This window comes from Phyllostomus discolor, chromosome 5, assembly GCF_004126475.2.
Source record: "Phyllostomus discolor isolate MPI-MPIP mPhyDis1 chromosome 5, mPhyDis1.pri.v3, whole genome shotgun sequence".
Taxonomy (NCBI): Eukaryota; Metazoa; Chordata; class Mammalia; order Chiroptera; family Phyllostomidae; genus Phyllostomus; species Phyllostomus discolor.
Genome location: NC_040907.2, coordinates 58,055,444 through 58,074,335, shown reverse-complemented (window position 1 = coordinate 58,074,335; position 18,892 = coordinate 58,055,444). Strand labels below are relative to the sequence as shown.

The window sequence follows — 18,892 nt, the reverse complement described above, 5'->3', positions numbered from 1 at the left end:
ATCTCAGATGGTTGTGGTTTAGAGTTCATTTAGTGAACTCATGCTCAATCGAGTCAGGGGCTGTTTCATCTCTGATTATTAAAGTACCCATTTCAGTGACATGCAAGTTAGCACTCTTACTATTGTAAATAGTGGCAGTGAAGAATCAAGTAACAGTATTCACACCTCTGGCATTCTTTCAATTAAGAAAAATATTGATATAGTTCATCATTCTGCTAACGATGTGAAAAGTATAGAAAGCTTCTGAATTTCTTATCTAACAGAACGTTATTTCACACAACAGAACAGAACAGAACATGACTTAACATTATTTAACATTCGGTACTCCTACAGCAACCAAATTCACTTTTAGTTGTATAATGGCAGTGAGAATTTTAGTTTTATGAAGGCTTTTTAATGTATTAACTGATTCCAACAAAGTCATGACATAGACTCTGAAATGTTCGAACATTAGTTGAATGTCACATTTCAGTGAATCTCAACACTAAATCATAAATCCACGGTGGAAGTCCTTTAATCAAGGAATGAAGCCATAATGCTCTCTAAACTGCAGTTGAAAATTTTCAGTTCCCTTAAACCCTCTGCTTTCTGTCTCCTACTCTCTCTCCAGCCTCACTCTGCGATGCCCTAAATACTAATGTCTTTCCTCCCAGGAGGGTACACTCAACTTCTACACTGCCAAAGATATCTCCCTCTCTCTTTTCAAAAAGATTTTATTTATTTATTTTTAGAGAGAGAGGAAGGGATGGAGAGAGAAAGGGAGAGACAGAGGGAGAGAAACAGTGATTGACTGCCTCTTAAACAACCAGGAACCTGGCCCACAACCCAGGCATGTGCCCTGACCAGGAACCAAACTGGCAGCTTTTTGGGTCGCAGGTCAGTGCTCAATCCATTGAGCCACACCGTCCAGGACAGAGTCTCCCTTTCTTATACCATCCAACTAGGGACCATGCCTTGGACTAAATAACAGCTGCTTAACATATAAATGATGATAGTTATTAGTGGTAGAATGTGTATTTTGAAGTAAAAATTCAGAACAAATGATATATACAGGTTCAATCTTGTCATAACTTTTCATAAACCCTCATATAAAAATTTATAATCTTTTGCATTTTTCAATTTAATAAAAGATTAATTCAAAATAATTTGAAGTTGTCCAACTTTTGTTGCTTTAAGGACCTTTATGGCAAACTATTGCTATTTATAGAATTACTAATATAGCCTAATAATAATTTCCCACTAATTGTTGATTTTTCAAACACATTAAGAAGTGATGCTAGAAACAGTGGAGTTATAGCCTGAAAATTTTGAATTAGAGTTGCTGTTTAGGTCATTTATTAGTTGTATTGTCTTGGACAAGCCAGGTAACTTCTGTGAACTTCAGTTTTATATGTAAAATAGGCACATTAAGGATTTTCTCACTACATTGCCAAATAAAATAGACAGTTCCCTCCCTTCTGAGCTCCACTGCTACATCTGACTCTCTCAGTTACTCTTCCGTTCCTGAAATCCTCCTTGCTTGTGGCTCCGTTCCCTCCCTGTGCTCTCACGTCTGACCATTCCTTCCCAGGCTCCTTGGAGGGCTTCTCTGCCTCTCTCCACTTCTTACCTGTGTTTGCCGTGGGTTTTAGTCTTGGCTCTTTCTCTTCACTCTATACTTTTTCTTCAGTGCTTCAATACACCTTGGCAATTTAAATTACTTCTTTATCCTCATCTCTCTCAGTACATCCCTCCCATTCGACACCCATACTGAAATACAGGCACACCTGAAACTTGGCACAGCTGGCTCCCCCAGCTTAATGTTCTGCCCATTCCCTTAATCCCTTAGCTAGCTCTGACTCATCCTTTAGATCTTAGATGAGTGGTCACTTTCTCCAGGAAGCCTTCTCTGACTTTACAAGACTAGGTTAGGTGCTTCCCCTGTGTGTTTTTATAGCACCCCCATTCTTACCCTGATTTTAGCATGTACCACAGTGTATGGTAATGACATCTCCTTTACCAGAATGTGAGTTCTTTGAGAGCAGAGACCGTATTTTGTACACTTCTGTATCTACAGCACTTAGCATGTGTCTGGCATGTAGAAGACTCGTATATAATAATTGTTTATGGAATAAGTAAATACCGCCAGTTTCAAGATGAAGCACTTTATAAACACTTAAGGAGTGTCTGGATATAATGTATGACTATTATAATTATCATTATGCAGGAATATGACAGAATATACCATGCATTACACAAATATTTATTAAGCATCAACTATGTGCTAGGCACTCTGCTAAGCATTGAGAGATATAGCACTGAATACACAGACATGATCCCTATTCTTATATTAATAGCCTCTTGGCAAAAACTTTCAACAAAAACTTTAGGATTTGTATTTGTCCAGCTTGCTTTGCTATCTGCAAATGCAGGGAGGGTTCTAATATCAACCACACCTGATACAGACCAGAAGGCAGCATGCACCATACCCCAGCCTTCCAGTTAGAAGCCTAACATAACGACTTCCATTCTCAGTCCACATCTTGCACTTCTCTTACTTCCAGCCAGACTTTCGTCTGTACATCTGGTGGACTCTATGCTCCCTTCCCAGATTGCAGGGGATGGTTCCTTTCCCGTGCTACCTCAATGCCCATTAAATTACAAACCCAAAAGCTATCATGGAAAGATTTTCAATATCCATGTAGTAATTATCAGAACTGAGAAGTCTAAAAGGTCCCATTCCTTTGACTCAATTTTTATTCCCTTAATAAACTGTTTGTACTCTACTGTTAAATCTGCTATTGGACATTAACAGAAATTTTTAAAGTTAATCTTTTGGAAACTCTCAATTTCCAAATATTCAATCTTTCACTCCTTATGTCATGTCTCCCCAATTTCATACTTTTACAAACATTAGTCAACACCTAACTTATGAGGTGTTGACTCATAAGTTCACGTAGAATTTGCTGCTTTATGGAGCACACAGACCCTATCCCCTCCTCCAATTTCACCATTATGCTTGCAAGAAATACTCATATGTATATTCATTTGTATCACTATCATTTTAATAAAGTTACAAAATGAGAAGCCATAAAATTCAAAGTATTAAGTTTAATAGTTTTCTTCAGAATCCTGATAAACATTGTTGAATTATACAACCTTTTCACTAGGTACCAGAATCCAAGTGTGGTGAGGACGAAGTTACTTCAGTAGCTGTAGGGAAGCTGTTTTAATGCAGTTGCTTCAAAGTTCTTCACTGATAAATATTATCAGAATAATGATTTTAAGTATACATTATTAGTTAAATGAGGTTTTAAAAGTTGCAGAGTAACTTTTAGCCATGATTCTTTTAGTATCTTCTTACAGAGTAAACAGTTCACCATTCTTTCTGCCTTCACCAGGCCCGCTAGGCTCTCTAGTCAACCACTGCCCTCTCTACCTCTCTGTGCTCCTTAACTCTAGTCTGCACTCCAGGTCTGAGGATATGCACTGCACAGTGTATCATGGGTCAGAACTAAAATTCTCATCTGGGTTTGTTAGGCTTTTGCATGTTCCTGCAAATTCTCCAGTTTCCTTTGCCTCCTCCCATTCCTTCAATCTCTCATATAGAAAAAATATATATGTATATATATTTTATTGATTATGCTATTACAGTTACCCAATGTCCCCCTCCCCCCTCTGCCTAGTATCCCCCTTTCCTTTGGCAATCCCCCCTTTAGTTTATATTCATGGGTCATATATATAAATTCTTTGGTTTCTCCATTTCCTATATTATTCTTAACATTCCTTGTCCATTTTGTACCTACCAATTATGCTTTTTAACCCCTGCACCTTTTCTTCTATTCTCTCCCTCCCCACTCCCAGCTGGTAATCCTCCAAGTGATCTCCATACCCAAGATTCTGTTCTGGTTTTAGTTATTTGCTTAGCTTGTTTGTTTGTTTTTTTTTAGATTCAGGTATTGGTAGTTGTGAACTTGTTGCCTTTTTCATGTTCATAGTTTTGATCTTCTTTTTTTTAAATTAGTTCCTTTAAAATATCATGTAATAATGGCTTGGTGATGATGTACTCCTTTAGCTTTACCTTGCCTGGGAAGCACTTTATCTGCCCTTCCATTCTAAATGAGAGCTTTGCTGGATAGAGTAACCTTGGATGTAGGTCCTTGCTTTTCCTGACTTTGAATATTTCTTTCCAGTCCCTTCATGCCTGCAAAGTTTCTTTTGAGAAATCAGCTGATAGTCTTATTGTTAGTCCTTATTGTTAGTCCTTTGAAGGTAACTCTCTGTTTTTCTCTTGCTGCTTTTAAGATTCTCTTTATGTTCTACCTTTGGCATTTTAATTATGATGTGTCTTGCTGTGATCCTCTTTGGGCCCAACTTGGTTGGGACTCTTTGTGTTTCCTGGATTTGTATGTCTATTTCCTTCACCAAATTAGGGAAGTTTTCTTCCATTACTTTTTCAAATAAGTTTTCAATTTCTTGCTCTTCCTCTTCTCCTTCTGACACCCCTATGATTTGGTTGTTGGCACATTTGGAGGTGTCCCAGAGTCTTTTTATACCATCCTCGTTTTTTTGAATTCTTGTATTTTCTTTCTGTTCTGGTTAAATGTTTATTTATTCCTTATATTCCAAATCATTCATTTGAATTGCTCATTTGTATTCCTTTCACTATTGGTTCCTTGTAGGTTTTCTTTATTTCACTAGTCTTCATTTAGTCTTAGTCTTCATTTCTTCCCTTATGCTGTTGATGTACTCAGTGAGTTATTTCAGCATCCTGATCACCAGTGTTTTGAACTCTGCATCTGACAGGTTGGCTATCTCCTTTTCATTTATTTCTTTTTCTGAGGTTTTGATCTCTTCTTTCATTTGGGCCACGTTTCTATGTCTCCTCATTTTGACAGCCTCCCTGTGTTTGTTTCTGTGTATTGGGTAGAGCTGCTTTGACTCCCTGTAAAAGGCACTTGTAAATTGTGTGGGTCGGAGCCTTAAATAATTGCCAGGGTGGAGCAACCGGATTCACTCTTTGTGGTTCTGTTTGTGGGGAGGGCTCAGAAAGGGGACTGTGCCACTACCTGGCTTCCGGGATTTGCCAGGCACTCATCCCATTTCTAGTTACTTCACCCACTCCCCATATGCAACTGGTGTCCTTCCAGCTGTTGTCCTGGTGTTAAATCCCAGAGTGGGTGGGTTTACATACATTTTAAGATGGTGCGGGCCCTTTAAGAGACATTTCCTGAAAATCCAACAGTTTCTTCCACCACCCCAACCCCCATTGGATTTTATAGCCAGAGTGATGGGAATTTATCTTCCCAGCACTGGAACCCTAGGCTGTGCGGTTTGGCCTAAGGCTGGGATTGCTGGCTCCCAAGGTATCCCTTCAGATTTTTATCTATCACAAGTTAACATGGGACTGTCCGTGCCTGTTTTGCCACTGCCACTGCCTCGCCATGCCATGCCGCATCTCTGTGTCTCTCCACCCCATCTCCACTTCTCCACCCCTCCTACCCATTTGGATGAACGTGGCTTCTTTAAATCCTTGGTTGTCAGACTTCCATACAGTTTGATTTTCTGACAGTTCTGGGTGTTAGTTGTTTTGAGATTTAGTTGTAATTCTTTTTTGTGGTTGTGCAAGGAGGTGAAGTGTGTCTACTTACACCTCCATCTTGACCAGAAGACCTCACATAGAAAAATATATTCAACAGACTTTTTCCACCTCCAAAACAATTCTTAAGCCATCTCTTCACAAATGGTGTATTTTCCCAAACTAATTACAATAGTTATGGTGGTTTTCTCCACTTTAACCTAAGCATGGATCTGTTTTCTCCTTCTGTCTCTGACACCTCTAAATATACTTAGTCTTCTAAATGTATCTGGCATAGATATAAAATATGTTTGTATCATTAAATATCTCAGATGTATCAATCTTATTCAGTTTCTTCATTTAACATTTTATTATGAAATTTCAGACATATATAAAATTAGAAAAACTAATATAATTAGTAACCCTCATGTACCCATCACCAAGCTTCAACAACTATCAGTGTTTTCCATAGTCTTCAACAATACAAGGTCTGTTTCTTTATTTTGTACAATATCTATGTCAGCATAATACACAAGTACTTTTTGATGCTTTAAATCCTATTCCAGCTGCAACAACCACATCCTAGGCACTACGTAGTAGATCCTCCTGTCCCCTCATAATTATGTCCAGAAACAAGCCCCATTACCTCTTGCCTTTTCTTTTCTTTAAAGATTGTTATCTATCTCTAGAGAGAGGAGAAGAAAGGGAGAAAGAGAGGGCAAGAAACATCAATGTGAGAGAGAAACGTCGACTGGTTGCCTTTTGCATGTACCCTGATGGGACTGAACCCACAGCCTGGGTATATGCCCTGACTGGGGACTAAACCAGTGACACCCAACCAACTAAGCCACACTGGTTAGAGCAATCTCTTGTCTTTTATTCTCTCTTGGGAAGACTTTAAAGTAACCACTCATAAAAACCCCAAACTGTTCTCACTTGATGAAGTTTTTAATAAAATTAACTTACATATATAAATAAAATGTAAATTTTTAAAAAAGCTACAATATATTAGAGGAAAGACCTGGAATGTCTGTACAGAATAAAGAATGGTGATAACACTTTTGTACATCTTCTTAAAAATTTTTAGCCCTGGCTAGCATAGCTCAGTGAATTGAGCTCGGGCTGCGAACCAGTGTCGCAGGTTCGATTCCCAGTCAGGGTACATGCCTGAGTTGCAGGCCATGACCCCCAGCAACCACACATTGATGTTTCTCTCTCTCTCTCTCTCTTTCTCCCTCCCTTCCCTCTCTAAAAATAAATAAATAAATAAATCTTTAAAAAATAAAAAAATATATTAAAAAGTTTTTTTCTACTTATTTTTTATTGTGTTTTTTCCTTTGTTCATCTTTTTAATATCTGGCATAATAAAAGACAGGTACATTCTCATACTTGCTTCTTCATCAAAATTACTGTGATATGTTTTTTTAACTGAAGTATATAAAGAAAACATGGCTTCACACAGATATGAAATTGGAAATAGAAGGACTTCATGGGCCCCTAAAAGGATCCTGGGGATTCCAGGCATTCTAAAACCACATTCTGAGACTTACTTAATTACAGAAAAGAACATTCTATCAATTCATGTCAGGTTTCACTCCAAAAAGGGAATAGTTAGACTGAGTACTCACTCCTTCACTGTATTTTAGAATGCAAAATGAAGATTAGTTTAACAACTTAATTTCTGTACTCAGTAACCTGAATGCCAAAGGATTTATATCTGGAATCTCAGACTTTTCTTAATCTAGTATTAAGTGACTTTTCCGTCTGAGCAGGCAGATGCAATGTCTGTGGCCACCTTAAAGGAGCAGCGGCAATGCAATTCAGCTCCATTGCACTTTTCTAAGTGTCTAAAATCTCAGGCAAACCAGTTGAAATGTTATCAAGAATGACCAGAGAGAGTATTCAAGATTGGGAGAAGTAGGTGGATGTTACATTCACCTCCTCCAGGACCAAACTGGAATTACAACTAAAATATAGAGCAAGCAACCTGAATAACCAATTGAAAACTAGCTGAAGAAAAGTCTTATACCAAGGATTTACAGAAGAAGCCATATCAAGACTGGGAAGAAGGGCAGAGGCACAAAATAGGCTGGCCCTCCTCCCACAGGCAGTAGCTGAGTTTCCAGAGGGATATCTCAGCTAAAGGGGTTCCCTGAGAAGTATGGGTCTCAACTCCAAGCCATGCTCCCCAGCCCAGAGTACCAGAGCCAGGAAGAGGTGCCCACATAACATATGGCTGTGAAGATTGGTGGGGTTTCTGTCTGCCAGAAGGAGACGAAAGTCTGGTAGAGACATAAGTGCCCTCTTAAAGGACTGATGCACAAAGTTTCATTTGCAGCCACTCATCCTGGGTTCTGGTGGAGGGAAGGTGAAGTGGACTAGAGTCTCATGAGCAAACACTGGGGTTTGTGACTCTGGGGAAGAGCTGAAGGGACAACCTCCAGGTTCCCTGTGCTGAGTTATTCTCTGATACCCCAGACACTATCTTTCTCAGGTAGAGCACTTTTCTCCATATGGCATCAGCCTGGGGGAAAACAGTAGCCCCTCCCCTCCAGACTCCTTGCCCCAACCTACAAAGCTTGCATACTGCTGAGAAGTCAGCTGCTTGGGCCAATGTGTAGAGGTCTGGGCAGACTAGTGACTGAGTTGTGCGGCTTCAAGGTGGGAGCTATTCCCCTCACTTTCCTGTGAACCTGACTGGTGCTTCCTCTTCATGGTAGATCCATCATGAGGGCTCCCAGTGGCCCCGCCCTTCAAAGTCCTGATGGCCTCTGCCAAGGTCTGTGCGGAATCTGGGACAGACTGAGTTGTGTGGCTCTGGAGAGGAGGCCACTCACCCCACTTTCCCCAAGCCTGGCAGTACCTCCTCCTCACAGGAGATTCACTAGCTCCACCCTCCTGACTCCCAGCAGCTCCACCCTGCTGAGATCTGTAGCCTGGCAGAATCTGAGACAGACTGAGTTTTGTGGCTCTAGGGTGGGGAAAATTTTCCCTTGTATGCCCAACTAGTACAGAGCCTTCCCTTCACATGGCCAAAACTTCTTGGCCTGTCTGAACCTGATAAATTCTGCTGGCACCACCCTGATGACTCCCTGAGTCCCTGCCCCATCACAAAAGTCTGTGAGCACCCAGTGGGGGGTGGCAACTAGAATTGCCATACCCTGGGATATTTGCTCAGTGGCCTCAGACCCAGCACAGGCACTGAGTTTGAACCCGTATCAGTCTGACAAATACCACTCATGCCTACCTGGTGACACTGTGAGATCTACGTCATGCAACTAAACTGCCGCCCCAGGTGCTTTCAGTGACTGAGCCTAATAGGCAGCTGACAGGCGGAGACAGAGGAAGGTGATCTCAGGGTGCCTTGGGGCTTTTGCTCCCAACAAAGCTACTGGATTTCACAGTCTATCTCATACATTTTGTATCCTATCCTTCTCAAACTATTCCAAAAAATTCAAGAGGAAAAAAGACTCCCAAGCTCATTTTACGAGGCCAGCATTATCCTAATTCCAAAACCAGATAGACACTACAAAGAAAGAAAATTATAGGCCAATATCCCTGAAAACATGTATGCTAAAATCAAACAAAATATTAGCAAACAGTACCCAGGACTACATTTAAAAGATCGTACAACTTGATCAAGTGGGATTTATTCCAGGGATTCAAGGTTGGTACAATATCCACAAATCAATAAATGGGATTCACCACATAAACAAAATGAAGGACAAAAACCACATGATCACATCAATAGATGCAGAGAAAGCATTTGATAAAATCCAGCACCTGTTTACGACAAAAACTCTCAGCAAAGTGGGATTAGAGAGAATGTACCTAAATGTAATAAAGACCATATATGACAAACCCACTGCCAGCATCATACTTAATGGGCAAAAGCTACAAATCAGGAACAAGACAAGAAGGACCACTTTCATTTCTCTTAGTCAATAAAGTACTGAAAGTCCCAGCCATGACAATCAGACAAGAAAAAATAAAAGGTATCTAAATTAGAAACAAAGGAGTAAAACTGTCATTTGCAGATAACATGATACTATATACAAAGAACCCTACAGATTCCACCCAAACTACTAGCACTAATAAGTGAATTCAGTAAAGTACCAGGACACTAGGCTGTGCGGAGATGAAAGTGAACAAAAAGACAAACCTCTGTGTCCATGGCACTCACATTGTAGTGGGGCGTTATTGAAGAACACTGGCTGATTAGATTTGGACAGGGAGAGGGGAGGACAGAAATTCTAGAAGGAATTAACTCAAGGTTTTTAGTTTAAGCAAATGGGGGGACACCACTACCATTAATTGAGAATAAATTTAAAAGTATATGTGAGGGATCAGAAAATGAGTTCAGTTTTGAGCATGTTTTACTACCTGTTGGAATTATATTTGGTGTCTGGTTATCCCTGGATTAAGAAACATGTATTTTTAGAGCTTATTATCTAAGACCTTAAAGATCACTTAGTCCAATCATTTCATTTATCAAATGAAAAAATGGGAGGCACAGACTCCATAACTTAGCCAAGGTTGCAGGCTGCACAGTGGCAGAACAAAGAACTAGATTCTAGGTTTCCTGACTTAGTCAACCGCTCATTTCTCCCTGTTATTCTCCACTTTTACCTAATTTAAGTACCCAAAACAGTAAATGTATGTGTATATGTATGTATATATATAAAATCTCCAACAGTAACACTAATTACTATAAACTGGCACAACAATTAGTGAGACAAGCTTTAAAAAGTTTTTGAAAATGACTTAGTGGCCTGATAAAATGTTTCAACAATACAGTATACTTGTAGGCTGTAATAAAATAATTTCCAGGTTGAGTATTAAAGTATGAAGTTCAAGCTGTGAGACAGTATATAAGTCCCATAATAGAATATAATATTAGGTACAAGAGATCTATCTAAAAATATGTATGCTAAAACCAAAGGGGGGTAGGATCAAGGGTGGGAAGTGGGAATGGCTGGGGTGTGGGGAGTGGTAGGAGGAAAATGGAGACAACTGTACTTGAGCAACAGTAAAAAAAAAGTTGAAAAAGAAAAAAGGAAAAAATAAATACATGTATGCTGATGTTATTATAGAATTTCACTGAACCTATGTTAGACCTCTCAATTGTCTGAATGTAATTAATTTTCCTTGATTTTTGATATGCAATTCAAACATTTCAAAAGCAAATAAAGCAGGAATCAAAAGAATTTTAAATCACAGCTCTGTAATTTACAATAACTGTTTCGCTGTGTTAATAATGTATTATTTGCTTTCTCAAAGAGAATAGAATTGTCAAGACAGTGACAGCTTTAAATCTACATCACAGCTATGACTTGTTTAAACTTTTAAGGTTTTACACAGAACAACTAACTACAACTGTTAAAAACCTACCTCTTTATAGTCTTTGGGACAAATAACAACATTGTTTTGAGCTTCACAAAATGTGAGCCTAACTTTTATCATTTTTGACTTGAATAAGAAATATAAACTTAATATAATGCAACTTTATTAAATTTAACTAATAAAGGTATAAACTTATACTTTAAAAATATATGATAAACCTACCATAAACCTCATCACAATTCAAAATATGAAATTAGATCCTAGTTTTATCTACTTGACATAGTGACAGTTTTTTTCTTACTCATATGTAATTCATTACTGATAACCAAGAATCTTGCTTTCCACCTACCTTGAAAGTGTTCTGTATTAATAATATAATACTTTGCATTCATATGAGTGTATGTGATATTTTTCAAAGGGCATTCACCATACTATGAGCCCCTGAAAGGTCAAAACTGTGCTCTACTCCGTCCTCTGTCCTTAGTGTCTCATACAACAACTAGGACACAGTAAAAGTACAAACTCAATTCATACTTGAGTGAGTGGATGGATGACAAAGAAATAACAGGACAACTGTCTGATCCAAAATCAACCCAAATAAAACTTATGATTGATATCTCCAATAGGAGGGCCTATGACAAATTTACGTAAATGAATGAATGAATGAATGAATGAAATAGAAAAGAAAAAAATGGAATTTGCATCAAACTAGACATCATAAAAAAACAGAAGTTGGGGCTTCAGGAAGTCGGCTTCCCAAGCAAATGGCTGTGGTAGCCTGTGAAGGAGACTGCGCCTCCTCACCCTCTCTTCAAGTGGATGATGGCCTTTCAGTGAAGGACACAGCTGGGGACAGGTGCCGTGGGGAGGCAGACAGGTAGCTAACACCATTATGGCTATCCTCTAAACCCTCCTAAACACTTCTAGGAGGGAAGGCATATGAGAGGACTAAATGGTAATGGAAAAAAATACAATAAAGATAAAAACAACACTTCTAGGATGGGAAGGAGTAGGATTATTTAAGAGTTTCTAGGAAAGATTTCTTTCCCAAAATAGCTCCTCCAAGCTTTCTGAAATCCCACCAGTTAAAATATTTTGTTTTAGTTAACGATACGTGGTCTTTTCCAACTCAAATTGACACTAGCAATTAGTGTCAATAAATGTTAACTTCTTCCCACCCCTATGATCACATTGTTTTAAGAGAAGGGTTGCTAACCTAAATGTATCTACGACATTTGAAGTCCAGATTCCGAATGCCAACTCCAGCAGACTTTCCATCCTATCATAACTTCAGACTTGCCCTAACACTTAGACCAGGGACCTCATACTCAAGTGTCTAGGATCAGGTAATGCAAGTTAATATTATGTGGTGGAATTGACAGGTAACGTAAACGAGTGATGGCTAGGTGTACCGGTAAAACAGGGAATGCTGGAGGCTATGAGAAAAGGAGAGTGTGTGCTCGGAGCACCCAAGCACTGCTTAGTTCCAGGGAACTGTTTCTATGCAGAAATGTGGACCTTGTTTTGCCAAGCTCTTCCAATTTTTCAAGAGAGGCTTGGAATCCATATTTTAATATAAAATGTACCAATTTTTAAGCATGTCTGTGGCTGAAAGTGGCTTTTGGACTGCAAATTTGTGGCCCCGATCTAAATAAACAGGCAGCACTAAGAAAATGAAGACAAAGGAGAGGCCAATTTTGGCCAGAAAGAGGGAGGCACAGTCAAAGAGGAGAAAAGGATGGGGAAGAGGCACAGAAAAGAAGGTGGAAATCAAATTCCACCAACCTCAAAACATGACCTGGAAGCCCCAAACTGTCTTGTAGTCTGACAGCAAAAAGGAAGAGATAACGAGGAAAAAATGGGAGTGGGGGGGAAGCAAAAGAACCAGCTATTGAACAGTTACTAGATAAAAGATATTGCATCAGATGCTTTCACATAGGGGGATGCAAGGGAAAAAAAATCATAGCCATAGGGAAAAGAGGGCAATATATCAAAAGAGTAACAGTAGGTGTGCCAGATTTTGAGACACTCCCCTTCCGTTGTTCGTAAGCATACAAGCAGTATTGGTGTATTTATAATGAAAAACAAATCTGACTAAAATTTAAATATTTTAGTTAAATTTCTGGGTACAGATCCACCCATTCTGGAGCATAAAGTATAGTACTTCAAGTCATACCAAACTATGCTCTGAATATTTAAATAGGAAAAGAAAACAGTAGTTCCAAGTATTTATAGTATATAATTTTGCTATTGTAAAACCAGAAGAAAGAGAGCATGAAAGAAACTACATAGGTGATGTAGATCACAGACTGATTAAATAAGAACAGAAATGTGTGAAATTGTTAAGAATGTTGTAGATCATTTTCCCTTGAAATTACAGACTACCAAGATTTGTGTGTGCGTGTGTACAGCCTACACACTATTAAATGTACTGAGTCCTCTCTTTTGTAAAATCTTTTAGACGTCGCCCATCTGTTACATACTTTTCTACATTTACTTGCACTGTTTTCTTTCTTTTAGGCTATATTTTTATTTAAACAATATTTTATTTGCCTTTAGGGAGTTTCAAAGATAATAGCACATTTGACTTTTTTTCTACATGAACTATGTCATTCCCATCCACTTGGTTTCTAAGGAATAAATCCCCAATTAATCATATATATGTACACACACACATATTCAGTTTTCATTTTCTTCACAAATGAAACCCTAACCTAAATACTTCAAGTGTAACTTCAGGGGAAAAATACTGTTCAAAAACCTAGATAATGCATTCCTTTGTCGATACTAAATATAGTCACCTCAAGGTGACATACATTTTGACAATGATCAGTTTTACATATCAGATTTTTTAAAATGGCACAGATTCCATTGTAAGGTGATCAGGAAAAATTACTATTCACCTCATTTCCATCTTAAATGGATCTGAATGTGTGAATCTTCTATTAAAACTGAATTATATCAATACTGTATGAACGGAAATTGGATTTAAACAATTCTTTTGTGGCTTTTGCTTAGACCTCCTTAAGGAGGTTGTTGCAGATAAATTACAGAATTGTACATATTTTTCTTCAAATTGTTCCAGTCAAATATAAAATGTCTTGAAAAATGAGGAACCTACTATCTGTGAGGAAAAATCTGAACTAACTACATAAAATAATCAAAGTTCATTTATACTAAACATGCTTCCCCCAAAAAACCCTATCCCTAAATTTGATTAATTATGCCTTTTTCCACCTTACCATACTTCAAAACTCAAAAATATTTCAGAGATTTGTATGTATTTGTATGTATGAGATTTTTTTTAAGGCAGCAATTTAACCTGTGAAAGGATTAGGAGGAGAAATAAATGTGGTTCAGTCAATGTTGGGTGACTAAGATGATATAAATACTTAACCTTATTTAAACACACTACCCAACACATAGTTATGCTGTGACTCGCAGGCCAATGGGCCTGTTACATGAATCCATTAACAAAATTTAGATGATGAATGATGCTCCCATTGCTTTGCTCATGGAACCGATTTCTTTCTTATAAATGACTTATGGGTTTTCTCTACCTGCTTCTTTCCCAAGGACAGACATTTTGTTAGGACATAGCCTTATGCTATTTTTACCCTGTTCTCTCTCTCTCCCCAACCCCCTCCCCGTTCTAGTTATGGACCTTTAATAAATATAAAATAAAGATCTCGAAGCCATTGCAATAATCAACTCACCTCTCAACTTATTTTCTTTACAAATGACAACAACAATACATTTTTAGCATTTGTAGAGCATTTCACAGTTTACACAGATGGAATGGCTTGGCGTTTTCAAAACATAGAGACAACAGAGGTTTCAAGAAGTAACTACATGATTCACTTCAACTTCCAGTTCTACTAGCACAGCCCTCAACATCCCACCTCGGAGAGAATCGCGAAAGAATAGTTTGGAAGGAGGGGGTGTGTGATAGGCTATTAAATCACATCACTCCCCAGCTTCCACAGGGACGGATCAGGAATAATTTCTCTTAAAAATTACAGGCACAGCTGGCGGAGACCGAGACCGTGCCTGGGGCACGTGGTGGGGACGACACTGAATTTACCTGCCTGGACCCCCAGTGTAGAACTCAAGTACTAGCGCCCACTCCACTCACGAAGGACTCTTCCCCTGCAGGAGTGCAGAAAGCACCCGAAACTCAATGGACAGGGCTCAAGCGGAGCTGAAGCAGGGCAGCGGGGCAAGGAAATCGCCACCAGAGCCCGAAGCCAGCTGACGCGGAGACAGCGAGGCTGACCCAGCTCTGCACTCCGCCGAGGCCGCGGTCCTGCGCGTAGCCACAGACGGAGAGAGGTCGGAGCGCTCGGGTGCCGTGGGGAGGCGGGCCCGGAGCCGTGGTGGGGATCCTCTCTCCGCAGCCCCACCAGCGCTGGGAGACCCGACACCTCTGCCACCCCCCCCCCCCGCCCCACGCTCCCCCCGTGACTCTTCTCACCCTCTTGAAGCCCGCGACCAGCGAATGCCCTCGTGGCGCGAGGAGAGGCTGTGCGCGTCCTACGCCTGGGTGTGGGCAGGGGTCTGGGCGCCTCCGCCTCTGCTGCTCTGGCCGCTGGGAGCCCTCTGGCTGTCGCCGCCGCTGTCTCCAGCAGCAAGTTTCCATAAAAGTCCTGGTGCGCAGCCTGTTCCCGCATTCCAGGCGGGCCCAGCGCCGGCTGCAGCTGTTCCAAATCTCAAGGCCAGTCCCCGCCAGCCCCTCCACCCCCACCTCCGCCGTTTCGCTCGGAGAGGGGTGGGGAGTCGAGGAGGAAGGCAGGCGAGGCGGGCAGTGGCTGCTAACTTTCCGCTAGACCCTGCCAGTCTCACGGCTCTAGGTCCTCCTCTGCGGGAAAAGGAGATCTCGGAAAGGAATTGATAAATAGGCTGAACTGGCTCCCAGCTACCCACAGCCGGTTTGCCCTGGGGCTCCCTTCTCTCAGCTGCTCCACCAGCCCAGGTTTCCAAGCGTTGCCTGACCTCGCCAACTTTTCCCTTACTGCCGAGAGTGTAGGGCAGCAGTCTGGGGACCACATTATCAGTTTGTTGTTCACATTTTCTCGGTTCGGGTCTTTAATCCAAAGAGAGTGGTTGATAGAGAAACGTGGAAGAAGAGGAGGAGGGAGACGGGGAGGAGGAATAAAAGAAAATAATTGTATAATCTTCCACCTTTCTTTAATTGAATGCAAAAGGCATCTGGGACTCTTAGCTCCCACAAAACATGTCAGCCTGGACCACAAGTCTGTCGATTATACCCACCAGGTCGTCAGCATGAAAACCTGAGACGCTTATCCAGAGAGGGCATTATTCTGGTGGGGCAGATCAATTTGTTCACTCCAGGCAGAAAATGAATATAAACTAAGTAATTTAAAAATTGAACTAGCATCCACAGATAAACCAGGGACCACCATATCCAACTTCCAGCGCCAAGCAGACTAGTGCTCAGGTTATATTTTCAGGGACACTGAAAAAAACCTTCTGTTCTTAACTATGCCTTTCCTTCTCCACCCCATTCCCATTCACTATTTACTCAGAATGAAAATTCTTTTGTGTAAGCCATTCCTTCTTCAACGAAAGTCCTAGAATGGTAATTAAAACAGCTATTTAAGCTTAGTCAAATATAGTGATAGGTGGCCTGCATGATCTCCCTCACCCCCTTTCGCCCTTCAATACCATCACCTTGACCTTCTGGCTCAAACCTTGGCACAGGCTGCTCCCTCTGTGTGAAATCCTCTTTCCCCCTCTCTTTACCTACCACACTTCAACACAAGCTTTGGCTGTCTTTGTAAGTGTTGCTTTCTCAGAGGGGCTTTTTACCCCAGTCTATATGTGTGCTCTGTTATAAATTCATTCCGTCCTTTCTCTGATTATAAAACTTATCCATTTATAATTATACATTTATTTTTATGATTTAAATGATTAGAAGCCCTCTTAACTGATTTCCTCTCACCAGATTCACCAAATTAAACAAAGCTCTGCACTCTAACTGTAAAACTGGCAGCTACCCACAGCATGCAAGGCCTGCTTCTTCTCTATCAATTCATCATTCATTCATCAAATATTCAATTCTAGGTACCGAGGACACAGTACCAACAAAACAAATAAAGAGCCCTACCATCATGGAACATACATTCTGGTGGAAGAGGACCGGCAATAATAAGCCAATAAACAAATTATGCAGTACTTAGTGATATGGGATATGGATAAGACCAAAACAGGGAATGCTGGGAACAGGGTGAGTGGATTTTGTGCTTTCAGGTAGAGTGGCGAGGGAAGTCTCATATGAATAAAAGTCTTGAGGACAGTGGGGCAGTGAGCTATGTAAATATCACAAGATATCTGGGGGAAGCGCAGTCCAGAGAGAGGTACGAAGGTCCCAAGGAGGAGATCATCTGATTTGTTCTAGGAAGAGCAAGGTGGCTTGTGTGTGTGGAGCTGAGTAGGCAGAGGGTGATCTAATGGGAAGTGGAGCAGGGCGGGAAGGGCCTGTGGAAGACCCTTTTTGTACCTTTTTTCTCTAGAGTAAGATGGGTGGCCACTGGTGGATTTTGAACATGGTAGTGGCATGATCTGACATTTTTACCATGCTCACTCTCGCTGATGTGTTACAAGTACACTAAATGAAGCAGAGAGGCCAATTAAGAGGCTTTCAAAATAATCAAGATGACGGGTAATGAGAGATTGGATTAAGGTGATAGCTGTGACGATAGTTAAGAAATGCTAGGCACTTTTTTTTTCTCGGTACACCTTTTCAAAAGTAGAACTAGTAGGAAGTTGGTACCACTGAATATGAGATGTGCAGAAAAGAAGTTTTTGGCCTGAGGATCTGGAAGGATGAAGTTGTCGTTTGCTGGGCTGAGGAAGATCAGAAAGAGGAGGCTGAGGTGGGTGTGGTCAGGAGCTCAGTTTTAAACACACTGAGTTTCAGACCACTATTAGAAATTCAAGATCTGCCAATCTATATAAACATTCCTTACATAGTTATCATGAATCAGTTGGTTTTGTTCTCAAACTTGATTATATAAGGTGCATCTTATTGAAATTACATCAAGTAAATGTTACAAAAAATATAAAAGCTAAGAGAGTTTTTTCTAAAAGCTAAATTGAAGGCTCTGAAGATGGGTGATAAAGGCAAATAGTTTACAAAACTTGCCATCAAACTAGGTGTGGGGAAGACAAATTTAAAAGACTGGGTACAAAATTATAAAAATCAAGGGGAATTGGCATTTATTTCTTTCAAGTAATTTTTTTTCTCCTTTAAAAGGGAAATTGTAAATCATAGATGATGATTTACAGATGTAACTTATGCAACAAAGATGTTTCAGATTATCAGATGTATCCATATTCCAAGTAAAGACCTTGACCTTACATCAAAATATCAGCCAAAGAATGTACATTTATTCATTTAAAATTAAAATGTCTACATTACCTATGTATAATTCATTATGATTCCCTGCTGTGGTATCCAGCCACCAAGATGACCCCAAAGGATTTTGCCTCCTAGTATTCACACCCTTGTGTAATCTCCTCTCACAATGTGCCAGGGTTGGTCTGTGTGACTTATAGAATCGGGCACAAGAGATGGTATGTCACAGCCAAGGCTAGGTTATAAAAGATACTGTGTCTTTTGACTTGATCTCTCTTGGGTTATTCACTCTGGGGAAAGCCAGTTGCCATATTTTATTTATTATTTATTTATCCTCACCCCAGGATATGTTTATTGATTTGCGAGAGAGAGAAACATCAACATGAGGGAGAAACATTAGTCAGTTGCCTCCCGTATGTGCCCAACTGAGGATCAAACACAGCAAACTTTTGGTGTATCGGACGGCACTCCAATCAACTGAGACACCTGGCCAGGGCAGCCACCATGTTTTAAAGATACTCAGGTGGCTGTTAAGAGGCTCATTTGGCAAAGACCTAAAGGTCCCTGACAACAGACACGTGATTAAGTAAAGCTGGGAAGTAAATCCTCCAGCC

The 18,892-nt window shown here is 40.2% G+C and overlaps 1 protein-coding gene across 2 annotated transcripts in view; it reads right to left on the bottom strand.

Annotated features, from left to right (window-relative positions):
* Positions 1-15,774, bottom strand: part of NEXN (nexilin F-actin binding protein) — a 46,988-nt gene extending 31,214 nt beyond the window's left edge. The window contains exon 1 of one of the 2 annotated variants that reach the window (XM_036026332.1): positions 15,375-15,774. The gene's annotated coding sequence lies outside the window, so the exon portion shown is untranslated. The remainder of the gene's footprint in view (positions 1-15,374) is intronic. The other variant, XM_036026333.1, reaches the window with a different exon arrangement.
* Positions 15,775-18,892: the final 3,118 nt, after the last annotated feature.